Source organism: Anas acuta, chromosome 27 (assembly GCF_963932015.1).
Source record: "Anas acuta chromosome 27, bAnaAcu1.1, whole genome shotgun sequence".
NCBI lineage: Eukaryota > Metazoa > Chordata > Aves > Anseriformes > Anatidae > Anas > Anas acuta.
Window position 1 is genome coordinate 3,564,123 of NC_089005.1, and position 18,098 is coordinate 3,582,220.

General features: G+C 44.2%; 1 long non-coding RNA gene across 10 annotated transcripts in view; it reads right to left on the minus strand.

Moving 5' to 3' along the window:
- Positions 1–17,277, minus strand: part of LOC137845270 (uncharacterized) — a 190,024-nt gene extending 172,747 nt beyond the window's left edge. For all 10 annotated transcript variants that reach the window (XR_011090151.1, XR_011090158.1, XR_011090155.1 and 7 more), the window contains exon 1: positions 16,514–17,277. This is a non-coding gene — a long non-coding RNA (uncharacterized lncRNA). The remainder of the gene's footprint in view (positions 1–16,513) is intronic.
- Between the last annotated feature and the right edge of the window lie 821 nt (positions 17,278–18,098).

The following is an 18,098-nucleotide window of genomic DNA, read 5'->3' on the forward strand; positions in this document are numbered from 1 at the left end:
CCTTTTGGGCGCAGAAGGTGTAGGGGAAGGGGAGCCAAACAACAAAATCCAACAACAGATTGCAGCTGTGAAAGCAACCCGGATTCAGTTATGTGATTTCCATAATGGGGTAGGTTCAAAGAAGCAAAAAATAAAAATCACCTAATTTTGACATTTCAAACGTCCATTATTCAAATCATTTTTGTTGTAGAGTAAAATAGAGGGTTAAGAAATCTCAAAGCATTTTGATCTCCATGAAAACAGAAAAAAAGGTAAAGCTTTGGAATTAAAGCAACTGCATGCCTCTTCCTGAAACTACTGGCAAACAAAAAGAGGGGTGTGTTACAGATTTTCACTCATACATTTCTACTACTGCTTAACATCTTACTGACTTCAGATATGATTTTGGAGACCACTCTAAAATAGAGGCTGTGAGCAAGTTGATTAGAGGTTTTAACCTACATTATTTGGGTTATACAGCAGATTTCCCCAAACCAAGTATGTATTTGTTGTTCAGCATGCTTTTTAAAGCTATTAGATTGTCTACGTATTTCCCAAGTTTCCTCCCAAAATGCGTTGCACAAATATTTGCCAGTCCTGCAGTAGATATTCTAGACAAGCTCTGAGGAAGCCCAAAGGAGAACTGGGCACCGGTCCCCAGCTTTATAAACCTTTAGGTCTCAAATGAATCCTAGAAATCAAAACATTTTATAGATCTGGCATCTTCACTTTGAGACTTCCTATAAGCTTTCAAAACAGATTCCCACCCTTCCCCCAAAGGGCACAAAACCAAGCAGCCAAGCATTTCAGCTGTATTTTTTCTCCCCACCCATGAAACCAAGTTCAGATCTGCTCGCTGCTCCTCCATCAAGACCTGTTAGCACACGGGGAGAAAAATCTCCTGTTTTAAAATGGAGAATCATCACATTTACCCGGACAAATCTGAACTCCGCTTACTAAGTGCTAAAGAGAAGCTATTCGAGTTCTCCATATGCTCGGCAGGGCTTGCTAATCTTGGGAGCACCCACATCACACATGCTCTACCCAACTCCTCTTCCCCACCCTGCCTTCAGCAGATGCCAGTAACATCGATGCATCTGTTGCTGCCTCACAAGTTGCTTTTATGTGCATTGGGATTTGAAGGGCACTTTCTGGAAAATAAACCTGTCACGGCAGCTGGAGAGCACATAGGCAGATGAAGATGATGATGTGAACCTCCGAACGAAATCAAAATTGTTTGCTCCGAGCTCCCCTCTGATTTCTTAGAGCCTGACTCTGAACCCCATCCCAATTTTAGCCTGCACCACAGACCTGAGTGCTTAAATTGAACCACAATTAAGCACAAAACCCTGCGCTGCTAGCAGCACCAGCCAGCAGGAGCTCAGAGGGCTGAGCCACTCCATTTCCCTGCTCCTTCAGAAGGGTCCAGCATCAGGGGGGCTTCACCTCCAGTGTGCTTCAGGTGCCCGTGACAAGCAAATCAAGTGCCAAGCCCCTTTGCTGTTGTTGTCTGTTTTGTCGATTAAAATTCTTCCCTGGTTTTGCAGTGAAAGCAGACGTTGGCTCAGCCCACGGTCTGGTGAACCGATTCTCTTTCGCAGGCTCCAAGGTCTCTGTGCCCTGGTGCTCCAACTAGGGGTGCAAGCTAACAGCACAGCACTAAACAAAGGTCCTGCTATACTTCTTCAGGCTTTTTGTTTTTTTCTCCAAACTCAGTGACCTTTTGGAAAAAATAATTCAATACATAAAATGTTATTAACGCTTGCATTTATGTACTGATATGCTTTAAAACCTCTGGCTCCCCTGCTCCATCTGTTCTACCTACAAATCATAAATTCCTAAGCGTTACCTACATACCTGGATTCTCACCCAACCTCTATTAAACTCAGCAAGAAAATCTGCTGGTTTCAGTGGCAATTGGGATGAAGGCTAATTTTTTTCCCCTCTCAATAAATACCATAATCAGCTGTTGTGGCAAGGCTCGTCACTTCTGCTGATTCCATCTCTCTGACCATTTTCATAAGCCTTCAAAGAGTTTTCTTGCTTTTTCATTGGTGACTTTTACCCCCAAAGGCTACAAAGAGCATTTGGAGAAAGGTACTAAGTACAAAATGAAAAACTCTACACAGAGTTACTTGCTCAAGTGTATTGCTCAGAGGCAGAAACAAATCTTGTTGTCAAAACTAGACACAAACTAGATGGGAACGTGCCCGTGACCAGATGGTGACCTTGTACAGCAGATACCCAAGCCTTGATTGCACTCAGCACTGGACGATACCAGGTCAGCAGTGTTTAAAATAACACATGTAGCACTGATGTCACTCACTAGCTAGCAAAAAAAGCAACAAGGACTGGAGCCTTGCTTTACTTTTCTGGAGCCACCAAATTGCCAAGATACAACATCAGCAGGCAGAAGATACCCTCCAGCTGATGCTGTAATCAACTTGCTGTATCACCATGTGGCACTGGATTAAATCAGGTTTTAAAAACTCAGCTTTAAGCTCCGCTCAAAGAGCAGGGGCACCTCATCTCCTCCTCAATCAGTTCCCAAACAGCTGGTTTTCAGCCCAGTGCAGTAAAGAAAGCAAGCATTGGAAGACAGGTTAGAGATGGCTGGGGACCGTAACATCTTGATGTTATGCTGGGATACAGAAGTCCCAAATTAGCTAAGGGATACTTGCAGTAGTAAGAAAAAGCTTTTTTTTGTGCCTCTATCATTCAACACAAGTTTCTTAGGGCCATCAGTGATGGCATATGGCTAGTGAGACTAGATGAGGCTGCTCTAAGGCTGTGGTGAGATGCACAGCAAGGGCTGCGTTAGCAAAGCTGTGTTCGAGGGCAGTTTCTCCTGGCCTGTCCAGGACTGTTTATTGCCACCATTGCCCTCCCAAGATCTTCCAACTCAACAGCAAATGCAGTCACTCCCTAACACAGGGGAGCGTGCCAAAGTAAAATAAACAGCAAGACCCTTACAAAATAAATTGTCTAACTGTTTAAAATACTTAAAGTAACCTAATTCATCAGCAAGGAAAACAGCATGTGTGATTACAGAGTGGAACAACTATTTTTCCTACCAAGGGCATGTCTTCATAGCGAGCTTTGAATATCATCTTTCACCTACCTGCATCCACACACGAAGGCTTCAGTCAGGTGACACTTTCTCCCTAGGATAGTCACTCATCCTTGGAGAGAGGCTCAAATGCGAAACAAAGCTGTCACTTAAACTGATAGCCTGCCTTTCTGGCAGGGAGGATGCCAGTTTGCTCTTAGGGGTGCTGAATATCTTCCCTAACGGGCTGGCTGGAAAGGGAAAAGTTGCATTTCATGAAACAAGTCAGGTTTGGAGCTTGTTTTTACAGCAAAGCGAGACCTTATGGAAGGTTTGTTAGAAGCAAACAAACAAGCTCAGAGAAAGCCACATGAAATGATAGCTTTAAGTTCAAGTTCTCTTCTCCTTGATGCAGAGCTAGAAGGAGATGCTGAATCACTCCTATCCCAAGGGAACATCCCGATCCTAAAGCTGCAGGGCCTGCCTTTGTAAGCTAATCCATATACAGCATGGAACAAACTTCAGGAGAACAGCTCAGTATGTGGTTTGACAGTTTGGTACTTAAAATGCTTCTCCGGGACAGGGAGTCAGCAGAGCAGGAACCAGATACCCAGCTCCTCCGCAGCCCAGGGATTACTCCACCTACCAGCCCTTCTGCAGCGACTCTGCTCACCAGCCTCCCGCATCAGACTGTAAATTTTGCCTACAAAAGTTTCCAAGTCATAAACAAGACGCTTCCCCAAAAAGCTCTGGGTTTGAAATACACTGCGACCAGCAGATTTTCCTACAGAAACTGCCCCCTTGGGTGTCCAAGCGCGAGACGCGCAGCATACACACGCACAGGAGACACAGAAATACCCTCTCCAAATGCTGGAAAAGGCTCAGAGAACAGCACACGGCGAAACACCTACAGCTCCTAGCAAATATATCACAAGTGCGAAAGGAAAATCTGAAAGTGCTTTGCAGGGTGGCAATTTATAGCCGGGCTGAGGCCACAGCTCCACGTTACACCCCGAGTTTAACACGCTGGCAACACCCCAGGCGCTCGCTCCCCTTCCCCACCTGAGGAATGCCGTCTACCAAGTCCCACGCAGGCGGCAGGCAAGCAGCCACGCTGCGATGCAAGCGTCACCCAGCCTCTTGTGTAACACAGACGTGCCCTAAGCAAAGCAGGTGAGGCTCCGAGCAGACACTGCTGAGCTCCCTGCAACACACCCAAGGCAGTTTAGGATGCTCCTACCCCCAAGACCCCGGCATTTCCAAGGCAGCATTACCCACAAGCAAACACCCACTTCTGCACCGAGGTATCCAAGTTCCTGTGCTCTCATTAGGCCCACTCTCTATTTGCCATCAGTTCTGCAAACCTACAGCATCTCCTCCCTGCACCCACACACATCTGGTCACAATCCTTCTCCTCCCTAAACAAACTTTGCTTTCCTCTCTGCAGTTTCTGGGAATTGGGCTTATTTATTTTTCTATCAGCTCCGAGCTTCAGCTGCCTGTATCCCATTAAGCATGGCTGTTCCCATCTGGATGTGCCCTCTCAGGTGCACCAAATGCTACAGAAGAGATAAGCAGCATTCGACCCCTCTGTTTTGCACTGAAGGATGCACACAACAAGCCTCGGGCAGCAAACATCAACTCAAACATGAGTCAGTGCTCCGGCTCCAGCAGCAGCTCTCGTGTGCGCAGCCCTTATGGGGTCAGAGCTTTCCCCACACACCCAGAAAGGAAGTTTGGTAGCTACGTACCTAAGCCTGTTTTCCACTTAACCCCTCATCTTGACACAAGAGCCTCCCTGCCTCAGAGATTCAGCCCAGAAGTGCAAACCCCCAGATTTCACAGCTCAAACTTTCATTTCCAGCAGGAGCAAGTTGCCAACGCAGGGCCCGGATCACATCAAGCACCACTGGCTGCAAGCAGCCCCAAAAACCAGCCCCAAGGGCTCAGGCAACTCCTTTCCAAGCAGAGATGGTCAGTCATGCTCAGGAGGCACCCAAGTCTGTTCAAGCTCACCCCGCTGACTTAATTGACAGCTCTAAACGAGCCTGCTCATTACACCATCGGGAAACAACCCGGCAGCACGCCGTGTAGCTCAACCCCTGCAGACAAAACCCAGGGCCCTGCTAACTCAATTAACCCGACAGGTGTTTCTGGGCTAGGTGAGGCTTTGCTCACTGCAAAGCACGCAGGAAGGCGAAGGCGAGGAGTCTTCTGGGGGAGAACGTAGCCAGATTAAACAGCGGTAAGGGCACACAAGTCAGATAGAGCATCTGCATGAGCAAGCAGGCTGGGGAAGGAGCCAGAGGCAGGGCTTTGGCAAACTCCTCTGCTGCTCAGGAGGGCAAGGGGGGAGAGGGAAAACTTGTGCTATAGGAGACTGAAGAGGAGTCAGTAACTTTGCAGGAGTCAGCAAGGATTGTTTCTTGCACTTGTACTAATAAGAACCCTTAGACATTTCCCTTGGTTTCAGTAGGTTTGCTGCGTTCCTACACAAACCTGTCCTGGAGGGCCACAGGCCTAGGTCCCATCACAGCTGCAGCTCACCCAAATAAACCAAAACTGCAGCGCGTTGTACATCACAGGAGGGGGTAGGACAACAAGTAAGGAGCTACATCAACAGCCTCCAAGTCCCAGAGCTATGGGGAGAGATGAATATTTTAATAGTTTTTCTCTTTTTTTCCCCCCCAGCAAACGATAGCAGCAGTTTAGAACGTATTGCACCACAGTAAATCCCCAACTTCTGCGGGGAGCCTTGTTTCAAAACCACAGCAGTCTGCCATGTACAACTGGCAAGACTCTGGGAGCTAACAGGCACACACAGCCATTTGGAACATTACCTAAAATCACAGGGCTCATCCTTACAGAAACTGGCAAAGCAAAAAAAAAAAAAAAAGTAATCGGACATGGAAAAAGTAAATGGATTTTGGGTAGATCTGAAGTTCACAAAAAACATTATTAAGCCCCAGCTTTCAGGAGTTCAGCTGTTCTGAAGCTGGTTGCAGAGAGCCCTGCTGTGTGGGATGGATTATTTCATCTCATTCACCTGCTGCAGGTTTGTGCCTTGGCCCTGGTCACCACCAAAGATCGGAGCAGATGCAGTGCTTTGCAAATGTGGGCCCGTCCTGCTTAGCCAACAAACACCCTGAGCTGCTTAAACAGCACAAGCCAGCAGGAACCCTTCCTCCTTCAAGTTCCAGCACCAAGCACATCACTTCACAAACTTTAAAAAGAAAGAGGGCTCGGATGAAGCCAAGGCAGGACACACTCAATAGCCTCGTGCCCGTTCCAGATTTCCAAACCATCGGCAGCGCAGCAAGCTCAGTGCTCATCATGGGGCACCCTCCTGCTCTCCACATTCATCTTCATCAATCTCTAGGACTTCCAAAGCTTCCAGGATTCTTCTCGTATCCGACTGAAACCGGTCACCAGGCTCCACACAGACACAAGCAGGCAGATGTCTCATTTCCTTAGGAAAGCAAGAAGCCGCGGCTTTTTTTTTTATGCTTCCTCTCAGTGCATGGCTTCAGGCAAGCCATTCTTCTTCTGTTTCTCCATCTGTGAGTGTGAGAGAGCATCTACCTTCCCCACAGTCACAGATGCTTAATTAATTCAAAGGGTGAGATTCAGCCCTTTGCAGACAGCCAGCGCAGGACCCACTTGCTCCCCACTCCCAGGATTTCGGAGGAGCGCGAGCTGCACGCACGTAGCAGCACACGGAGAGGTCACCACAGCAAAATCCCTGTCTACTCCTCATGTCAACTGAAGCAGATGCACCTATTACTGAGCCGCTAGAGGAGCATTCCCATCGCTCGGGGGCTAGAGCTGAAGCACTGCCACTGTTTCTAATGTTTAACAGAGCTGGTGCTTCATTTCCCCGGGCTGACCGCTTGTGCTTGCTTGCGATCGCCTGCTGGCATTTGTCACACCTCCTCAAAACCAAAGCTTCAAGATTTCTAGGTGTGTGTAACACCAAATACAATCCATCCCATGTCAGTGCCCCAAAACTCTCTTTTCTTACAGCACTGATGCCAAAAGCACTAGCTCGAGCTCTGTGTTAAGCCAGGTGTATGCTTTGTGGATAATAATCCAAGTTTGTTTTATAAGAACACAATATTCACAGGCAAATGCTTCTCTACACATCAACCACTATTTGCTATACTCTACAGGACTATTCAAACATTTTCCTCCAGAGAGCAGATGCCATATGGGTATGTAGGCTCAATTAGCACATGCTGACAGATAGCAAGACACAAAAAAAATTCAAAGTCTTGGCAAGCTCCAAAAGTTACTGCATCGATTATGTCATATCGCATCTTGTGGTGCCTTAACTTTTGAGGTTTCTGTGCTGTGAGAGGGAAAAAATAATCCGAAAAGCAACAAGAGATTAAAAGGCAAAGATGGAAGGGGCTCCTCACGGCGGCACCAGGCTGGGAGCGATCAACGTGGCGCAGACCATCCGGCCAGCTTCCCTTGCCAAGGGTGGGCAAAGGCCTTTCGTGGAGCAGACGTTTTATTACTCACAGATCCCTGATTGCCCAAACTGATCTTAAAGCACTTTGGCATGTCCCAGGGGTCATTAGAGATGACTTCCTCCCCACATTAATAACGAAACAGCTCTTAACCAAAATTAAACTGGAGAGGCTTAATAGCATTTTAAAATTGACAAATCTTAGATAGTTAATTTCTTATTCCCCTCTTGCCCATACAATTAGCAATGGGAGAAAACCTCAAGGTTTTCTCTCTTAAGTGCTCAAGAATCCTCAAAATTTCTACAGGAAATGGAAATGTGTAGCCACCCCCTCTGATTAAAGCCTTTAACACTTCTTTTGGCGCCTGTGCAGGGACTGCACAAGAACGGACAAAATACACCTAAGCAAAACCAGAAATAATATCTGGTTTTCCAATTAAAAAAAACAATGGGACTGTGAGATGGATGTTCATCCTCTGCTGTTATCACAGATGGATGACTTGCTGAATTCTTTCAGGCTGGGTACACGGGTGCAGGTCTGCCTACCTGCCACCACATCACGCAACTTCAGCGCACATCTTGCAGCGAGCACCAGCTGGACACGGCACATGACCCTTCGCCTCCTGGTAAACGACCATCTGTACCTGCAGACACTGCTAGAGACTTGAATAAAGAAAACAAAACAGAAGAGCAGTACTTTCCAAGCCCACCTATGTGGCTGAGAAGCCAGTTTTGATTTTCAAATTAGAGCAGAAGTTTCAATGTCTGTAGCTCTCAGGTGAAGCTCTGAGTTCCGCAAAGACTGTCGAGAAAAGATTTTTGATGAGAGATTTATACTTTTCAGTCAGTTGCGGTAATACTGGCACAACATTCACAGCTGAGTTTGCTGACAGAGCCTTAAACCCTGCTTCTCTGCCCGTGAATTTACAGGGTGGCAGGGGGCAGCCACCAGCTGAACACGGAGCAGGTGATGGATGCCCTCTGCAAGCCAGAGCTTTCCATTTCTGTTTGACTCATCCAGCAGGAGCAAGTCACGGGAAGCAAAAATACAGGGTGATAACAGGCTCGGTGTGCAAAACCCAAATCTGAGGAGGGCAAAAAAAAATCCTGCCTGGTCATCCCATGCTGCTCTTGCAGCAGGTGAACAACGTGACATAATAAATATGCATTTGGAGTTGCTAATCACCTCGTAATGAGAGCAAGGTAGGAGTCTGGGGGTGGGGAAAGGCACAAACAGCCCTGTCTTACAGGCAACACTGTTCGAGCAGCCATCACATTCATCTCTGCTCCAGGCAGATGTAGCACCCTTAATTTACCCTGGGTATACACAACCTCAGTGCTGAGTTTACGCCGAGAACCATCCTCTGAGGGACACCAGTCCCCAAGGGCTCAGCAGAGGCCATTTTAGAGGGTGCCGGACCCTTCTCGGTTTCGTTTCCCTGGCTATATCTGGACTACAGGTCCAGAGAGAAGCACTTCAAAGCTCCAACAAAGTTCAGCGTCCCTGGGCAAAAGGTTTTCAAACTACAAAGCCTCAACTGCTTGTTGACCCAATACTTAAGGGAAATAGGTGGAGACTCGCTGATCAAACAGCACCAGGGAGCAATTCACTGCTCTGCTCTTCAAATCACGCTGCGAACCTCTCTCGTACACCTTTATGCACATCAACTCGAGGGAAAGGATTTGAAGATCAGGGAACAGTCTCACATCTGAGGATGGGGACAAATGACCTTTTCCAGCTTTGAAGAAATAGCAAAGGGGAAACATCCTTGGCTGTTTTGAAGGGGGAAAAGAAAAAACACGCTCACAAAAAGAGATAGATTTCTTAGATTAGACAAGCAGAAAAGCATGTTGCAGAGCAGATTTCCAGAGCATTTTCAGAAACCTGCTGCAAAGCCTGTGGCAAGAACTTCAGCCTTCAGTAACGTGCCGGCTTGCAGCCTGCAAGCTAACTTCTGCCGCAGTCCTGTTGCTCTCAGAGACGCTGCTTTCGCCAGCACGTCCCACACCTGATGCTCAGCTCGCTCGCATCCCTCCTCCACCGCTGGCCCTGCTGCTTCGCTCGCTCGGATGGAGAAAGGGACATAAAAAGGGGCACAAGAAGGAGCAGTTGTTTATCCCCGAGCGGCGCCTCCACCTTGATTCGCTGCCAGCTCCTTTCCCCCTTCCCACCTCGCCGTGTGTGCCGCACAGATGTTTGACGCCGATGCCTGCTTACTTTCTCCAGAGCCTTCCTGCAGCAGCTGGTCCCCTGAGACAGCCTCGCTTCCCCTGGCTCTCCCTTCTGTTACAGGCAGAAGGATGGCTCGCTGCTCTCCTGCAGGAGCCCTCCAGCTCCCCTGTTAACCACAAAACCCTTAAAAAAGGACAGATCTTCTCCCCTTTTCTGCCTCTTTTCACCCAAGCCTCAGCCTCTCCCCAACGAGCACCACGCCAAACCTGGCTGTCCCCACGAACACCGCAGCGATAACGTCCACCCATGTGGCAGGGCCTGGGACAATGCTTTCAGCAGATTTCGGTGGCTTTACACCAAATAAAATTGAAATTAGCACCAGTTTACTTCCGTGAAACATAAGCTTGGGGGCACTTGGCAAGGAATAAAAGGAGAAACAACACAGTGGTGAATTACCTCTTGTCTTGCTATACTACGTAGACACCTCGCTGTGTGAGGCCCAGTCAGAAAGGCCTTCAAGCCATGGTATGCCAGCAATAACATATGTTGATGGGATAATTTTTCTCCCTTCCCCAAGAGAATAGCAACTAAGATGCAGAGAAGGAATGTTGATTTAAGTAGCTCTGCAAGAACACCCTTCTGTTCTTCTGAATTAATGGCTTCTGGATAAATGGAACTTCTCCACCAGGTTAAGTTAAATTTAAGCCATGTTCCAAAAATATAAAGTTTCTTCAATTTCATTAACATTGAAAAGCAGTCTATCAGAGATGCATTTTCATGACATACAGTTCTCAGGCACTATATTTTATATGGATGTAATTATTCCATCTATTCATCATGGAACTACAAAAATCCAACCTTCAAAAAGTATCATAATGCGAGATTCACTGAATCCAGCTGATATTAAATATCAACAGGGCTCCATTATCAGTTTTTGTATCTGAACACAGTAATATCAGCTATTACTCTCTTATATTAAAGTTGTATCTTTGCAAGAGAATTACTTCCCTTGGCAACAATGGTAAATGTTAACTACCTTGAATATTTCAGTCACATATACATTATGTATAAGATTGTGATCTGCTAAACAATAATGGAGAAAAACAGAAAGCGACAAAAAGATTTGCTTTGTGAAAGATTTCTTTCTGTTCTCGGAGAAAAAGCACATGCTATACAAGAGAGAAATATTTGGAATAACGTGTCAAGTCTTTTTTCCACTGGGACGCAGAAATCCGATTTAGTATTTCTGAAAGAACAGAGTTGTGCATAGCAAAACAAAGCATTAAAATAAAATAGTTAATGTTATTTGTATGACAGTAATGCCTAAAGACTCCAAGCAACATCGTGGTGAATTATGTAAGGCACTGTGCATGCAAACCAGAAGAGGTCCTTGTCTTTCTGGTGGATTTGAATTGTAAACTCTTCACAGCACAGAGCAGAAACAGTTGGCGTACACAGATCAAAGCAGAGCAAGAAGAGAACCCAGGTTTTTCCAGCTCTTGTTTAAAGCCCTATCCCAAAGGTTACACTGCCTCGATCCAGTTGCTTTCAAACAACATACTGATGTACCATTCCCACATCCAGGATCATGCAAGTCCATAGGGTTCTGCAAAGCTGAACCAGACAAGCTGAAGCCTCCAACTCTGTTGCGGACACCTGTGACAAGACCTCACTTTGAAGATGGATGCAAATTATAAGTCTCATCGCTTTCCCAGAAAGCAATGTAAACCCGCGTTAGGATCAGGTTTAAATTACTGTTTACATTGATAACTAAATTGAAAATTACACTGCTTGCATGCATTACACAGGCTAATTCCACATCCCGACTTGCAAATATTTACAAAGCTCTAACTCAGTCATTAAACTAGATACTTACAGATCATTTGGAAACCACCAGTTTATGTCAACTTCATTTTTCTGGGAGTGAAATGAGGCATTAATGGGTAGCAAAGCAGCTGAAACTCCCCATCATTTCTTGTTCAGCTGCACAAGGCAGGAAGGTGGTTATCGATAGCAAGGCTCAACAGCCTCAACTGTGGTGTCAGCGATGGCAGGTTATGCTGCTGCTGTTTTCTGCTCTCCTTCCCATTCCTGACCATTTTGCCACCCAATCGATCCATTCATAGCCGAGTTCACCACCTGGCCAACCTAACAGGTACACTGAGGCAACAAAATGAGAAGCAAGGGGGCTACTACAATCAATCCTGCCACCAAGATGCTGTCACCCTATGCCCAAACACGTGAGCCCTTACCTGTCTTTATTAGCTTTTATACTTCAGCTGGTCTAATTCAAGCAAGATACTGCTTCTGAAATTGGAAGGTCTGTCTTAATTATCCCGGTGCCAGAGGGAAGCAATTTGAAGCACCAACAATGCTGCAGAAGAGCCCACAGAGATGTTTCTTTCAGGTATGCCGTATCTTTTCCCTCCTGGAGAAGGATTAGATGTCCTCGCTCACCACAAGTAGTGCTTGACTTTTTACGTACTCCATCTAATTTCACCAAGAGCACTCATACTATTCAGCACCAGTATCTGCACTACAATCTAAAACTCGATAGCTATCATGTAAAACTTGTAAGAATATAGATATACTTCAATGTATGTTATAGATAGTCACAGATATTAACACTTGCTTGTCTATAAACTGATTTTATAAAAGCTATATATATCTATTATGTATAGGGGGTCTTTCAGAAGATTGTAGAATTGAACAGATTGAGTAACAATCACCATTAGCTATTCCTTCTGCCATAACCTCTATTTTATTTTTTTTTAAGATAAAAAGCACCTATAATCATTGTAATTTGGTGCCAAAAATAAATTGTCCTACTCATGTCACCAAAGGCTGTGCCACCCTGCAGCCTAAACTTTTACTAGTTGTCTTTAATTGAATTGCTGTAGGCTTGTACAAAGGCGAGTTTTTGAACCCATTTGAACACTTTCCTTAATTTTTGGCCACCTTTTGATAGAAGGGCATGAAGTTAGAGACTGGCAAGCCACACATACTACTCTGCCTGCACACACTAGTACCCCCATGGTGTCTACATGAGTTCTCTGTTTCTACTTGTACAAGCATGGAGCACTTTTGTTCTGAAACAAAAATAATAATGCAAGTAGGAGACAGACTGCATGAGGACACCCACCCAAACAGTAATTCCTAATCGTCTGGGGAAACATATGGCCCTTGACACAGGCATTTATAGCAAACCAGCATCCCTAGTTCGAGTAAGGACAACACGAGCAAAAAGTTGAGATTTCTGTTGCATGAAGAGGGCAATGCATTTCATTACCCATCACTTCATTGACATTTTTCCAAGAAATGCTTAAAGGTCTCTGTAAACTCATTTCTGAGGATAAAAACATGAATTTAGACTCCTCCAAGAATGGTCAGCATAAAACTTACCACAATGTAAAAGCCAATATTGAAAAATCATTTCAAAAGAGAACCCAAGCCATTTGATGGGCACAATAGAAATAACACAGAAAAGAACTGTTGACATTTCCTTAGGATTCATGCAGAGCTAAACTTGCAATAGCTATTGATTTTTTGTTTTCTTCACAAGTACATATACATTATTTAATACCACTGAATAGTTTGTAAACCAACTTTCTTGTGCTTTTGAAATATTGATGCCTTTCAGAAGGTTGAAACCTCTACTGTAAATCTCAATTCCATGTAAAAATCTAAAATAGTGCACCTTAATCTAAAGGAAAGCAAAAACCAAGTATTTTTTCATAATTGTCAGGATACCCTTTATGTTTTTTTAAAAGCCAGTGTTCAATTGTACTCCACTTCTCCCTACAAATTTGTTTTTCTTTTCCTTGTTCAGAAAGGACTTGTTCTGAAACTTCCTTTCTTGCAAGTTCAAAAGTTTTCACAGTAGGCCAGCAGCCTTTTTAATTTAGCAACATCCCTCCTACTATGGCCAAAAAAAATCAATCGCTTCAAAGTACAGACCAAGAAAACTCCATATAAACAAGTATCAAATAATCTCCACAGATAACTAGTCAGCTTACCCTGCAAAGACTAAAAGCCTTTCTTCCATTCACGCATCCTAACAGGACTACAGATAATTTTGTTGGGAAGAATTCAATGACATTTTTGTTGTTTACACTAAAACAACCACTAATACTTCAATATACATATTCATAGCCACCGTGCCAGTCTTCCTTCCCCTCCCAGCTGAACACCAAATCATTATTCAGTTGAGATTCACAAGGGACACAACAAATGAAGATCAGAGAGCCAGGGTGAGGATCTCGCAAGCTCTCCAGGGGGTTCAATGTGCAGTCAGGCTCAGGAGCCCCCGAACAGCAGGCTCAGTGTTCGGATGTAAGCATTCAAATGTAAAGACAATCTCTGCCCGCTGATACTACAGATCAGCATTTCTCAAGTCTTTTCTTTATGTGGATTGAGAATGGGACACAGTGGTAAGTCTTGCTCAGTTTCTACCAGATATTCAGCAGCTCTTCTCTTTGTCAAGTCCTTTTTCTCTATGCAGCATCCACTCCTGCTATTTAAACACTGATAACCCAGGATCAGAGAGGTAGGCAGCAAAAATACTATATTAGCATGCACTGGGTTTGTCACACCTGCAGAAACAGTAGGACTGGGTGCAATCCTGTTAGTCCTAGAAGCATAAGTCACCTTGATTTCCAGCTTCCACATCCTTCAGAAAACTGTCTCAGTGCTGAAAACACACTAATATTCTGTGTGCTCTGCTAACACAAACAAGAGAGAAAAGCTTTTGATGTTTTCCACATGTGCTTCCCACAGGGATTTAACTCAGGCAGGCAGCTACCTATGGGCAAGCCAAGGCACAGAGCACTGAAAGACAGAACTCAGAGGAAAATGGTTACCTACTTTTACTTACTCAGATGGATCTTAGGAACTTGAGGGATTCGGTCTTCAGCAGAAGAAAAATGGCCAACAAGATTTAGTTTACCACAGTTTACCAAATAGCACCCATCAGGGTTGCTTTCTACCTCTTCACGTTACTCCAGCCTGCCCAGATAGCAGTAAATTGGGGTATTTGGGGCACTGGAAAGACAGAATCAAAGTTCCAGGCCCACTTGCCCACCTCCAATGAGGTAAAGCACCACAGATGGTCCTGGGCTGAAGTCTCACATCCTCCCTTTGACTTTACTCCCCTAACATAGGCAGAGGCCCTGCCACGAGGGAGCTGAGGAGACATTTCTTCTAGGGCACCAGCAGGCCGCTGCTGTTAGGCCTCACCCAACTTTCCTCTCCGTAAGAAATAAAATAAGCACAGGCCAGGCATGGCACACATCAACTTAGGTTTTCATATACTTATTAAGGTGTCTAGGGTGATACAGATTGAAGTTTATGTATAGGGAGTCTCAACACAGGTCTCTAAACTGCACAACTGAAACCTTACCAGAAGTTGACACAAACTATAATCCGTGCAGCTTTAACAAACATCCCTTTCTTATCATACATCATCAGTTAATTTAACTCTGGACTTCCAGACATCACAGCGCAGCCTTCCACTAGTACCTCTACATCTCTGTTGACCTGTCTTAACAATTTGTCATTTGCATTATTTATCAAATTGACACCATGCACAGTGCTCCACCAAAAACATACAGAAAAACAACCAGGAAAAACTTGCCCAGATGAACTTAGCATCTAAAAACTATAAGGCACGACATGAGAGGAAAGCCAAGTGTGCCACAGAACATCTTTCAAAAGGCACTGGACAAGACAGAAATTCACTGCCTCTCAATCGATACGCCTAACTGCATTACATGGATAATCTAAGACCTGAAGAGAGGTCAGCGATGCTCACAACGAAGGGATGGCTCCCAGTGGCGATTCCTGCAGCTTTACCAGTTACTACGTCCAGGTTTTGTTCTTGTTTCCTTGCCTGCAATACCTGACCTTTCTCAGGTTTACTGTCTGGGGCTATCAGTCAACATTTTCTTTTGATAGTTACCGCCAGCAGGAGTCCAGTAATGCACACCGATCTCACACACGCCTTGCCTGTTGCCATCCCCACTTCACCTGGATGCCTAAAGGTTGTTTTTAGCAGTAAGGCAGCTAAGGAATTCCGAGCACAATAAGCTGTAATGCATTTAGATAGCCCCATTTGGCTTAAAGGCACTTTTACCTCTCTACAGAGCTGCTCTCCAGAAGTCTATTTCCAAAGGGAATGTCAGAGCAAAACAAAGCCACACAAAGCCCATCTGAAATTTCCACAGATCGCAATTAGGATGCTTCTGCTCAGAGCGATTTTGTTGTGCTGCAATTCCTCACCAAAAATGTTATTGACCGTGAATAAAACATATAAATTAACTGCTACCAAGAGATACTAAAATATCTATTTATGTAGCTACATACTTCAGTATCTTCTCATTGATAGCAGTTAATCAATATGTTTTATTTTATCTATTCTATCTTCACTACAACATTAACACTTATCTAAATGTTTCGCCCAACTCAAAGAGGTAATTCATCCAAAAAGCTAATTCTACACTTATTTAAGAACAACTTCATAGAGCTTAAGGCTGACTTATCTGTGTAAACAAGCACATAGATAGATAGGTATACACACTTTAAAAACACTCTATTAGTATACGTTATTTTAATTTCTGCAACTCTAAAACCAACTACATTTTTAAACTCTGTGCATGTAGGCAAAATGACTGCATGCTGATCTACTGGACCAGGCTGAGTTTCAAGCACTACTTCAAAACTTATTTGCATGGATAAATACAAACTGCTACCTGTTTGCATCTCAACAGGTATAATTCCAGTTCTTTAAAGAAAAATAATTCCTTATTTTGGCATATTTTAAGCATTATGTACTCCAGGTACTTACTTGTAGGTGTGTGGAAGTAGACTCACTGCTGGGATCTGCTCTTTCAAAGCCCCCACAAGGCAACTGCACCAGACTACAGAAGCCCAAACCTCTGCACAGAGCCAAGAGCTTGTGACCACCTCCAGGTGAAGCGATTCAACCATCAGAGCTAAGCTGCCCCTCTTCCCCAGCTATGCCTTGTCTGCCAGCTGCTGTAAATGTGTTTTTTAATTAATGTTAAAACTCTTTGCTAGGCAACAGACAAGCTGCAGGCTTTGTTTCTTTTAAATGCACTAATAATCCATTATTTTTACAGAATTGTTCCTTTCTTATGTGCTCTAGAAAGTACAGGACAGGCTTAAATACAGGCCATGGTTTTCAGAAGTCTTAACACCTCTTTTATTTTAATCTTTATGGTGGAGTTATTTTTTTTTAATTTTTTTAATCTAAGTGTTTTCAGGTCTTCTAAGTCATTTAATGCTTTACTGGGAGAGCAGAGGGGGAGACAAGAAGTCATTGTGGCTGCTAGGACCTTGTAGCAAAATAAGAATCTCAGTTCCTCTTACAATTCCTATTATTTCTTTTCTGGGTGAAGGAAAACAGAAAACTGTAAACCTCTAAGGTCTCAAACTCCAGCCAAAAAAAATGTCTCATTGCAACAAAGTCCCTAGGAAGCCTGTCCTTACGGAAACAGAGACTTACAACAAAAGGATAACAAGAAGATAAAGGTGTCCTGCATGTGAAAGTGGAGAATGTGAGAGATTCAATCAGCCCAGAAAAAAACATTACGGTGAGGCAGGACTGGTCACTGCTGTAAGCAGGCCACTACTTAAGCTAATTGTTGATGGAGGTGCTCACCCTGAGTTTCCTGCCTCAGCATCTCCAGCTGATTCCACTTGCTGTTGGTTCTCAAACCTCTGACAACAGATTTGCAACAGTGATGCACAGAACAGGGACAGATTTGTTTGTTCTTGAAGTACGCCAACACCGAGCAGGTCTAGAAGATAATCTGAGCCACGCTTTGAGCCCCTTGTTAGTTGGGCTACTGAGACAGTGAACTGCGTATTATTCCCAAAGCACTTGCAGATAAACTGTAAAGTAATTAATATCAGAATTATTGATGCACAGCAAATATTTTGCGAAGAATTTATCTGAAACTCTGTCACCACTTTACACTTTGCTGCATTGATTTATAAATCATTGAACAAACAGTGGCATGTCCAATAAATATTTTATGAATGTTTGCCAACAATTTATCTTACATAATATGATATAAATACACTGCAAATACGGAGCATGCTATTTATAAATTACAACCTGCATATCATTAGCTACGGTTTAGAGAACCCGTTCATTCTTTTGCCTAATAAAAGGAACTTAAAAATGAATTTAGTCCCACAGTTGGGGTGCTGCACTATGAAACACAAATCTCTCATGTGTAGGCTCCTTTACCTAAGTTTAAGAGGAAAAAAGCTCCCTGACATTGCTCAAGAGTGTTTCAGGGATGGCACTGCTTTCTTTTTAACACAATAGTAGCTACTGAAATTCCTATTTCCAATGTTTCTTATAGCCCATACTCTGTTCATGTGCTCTTTTGTACATCTGT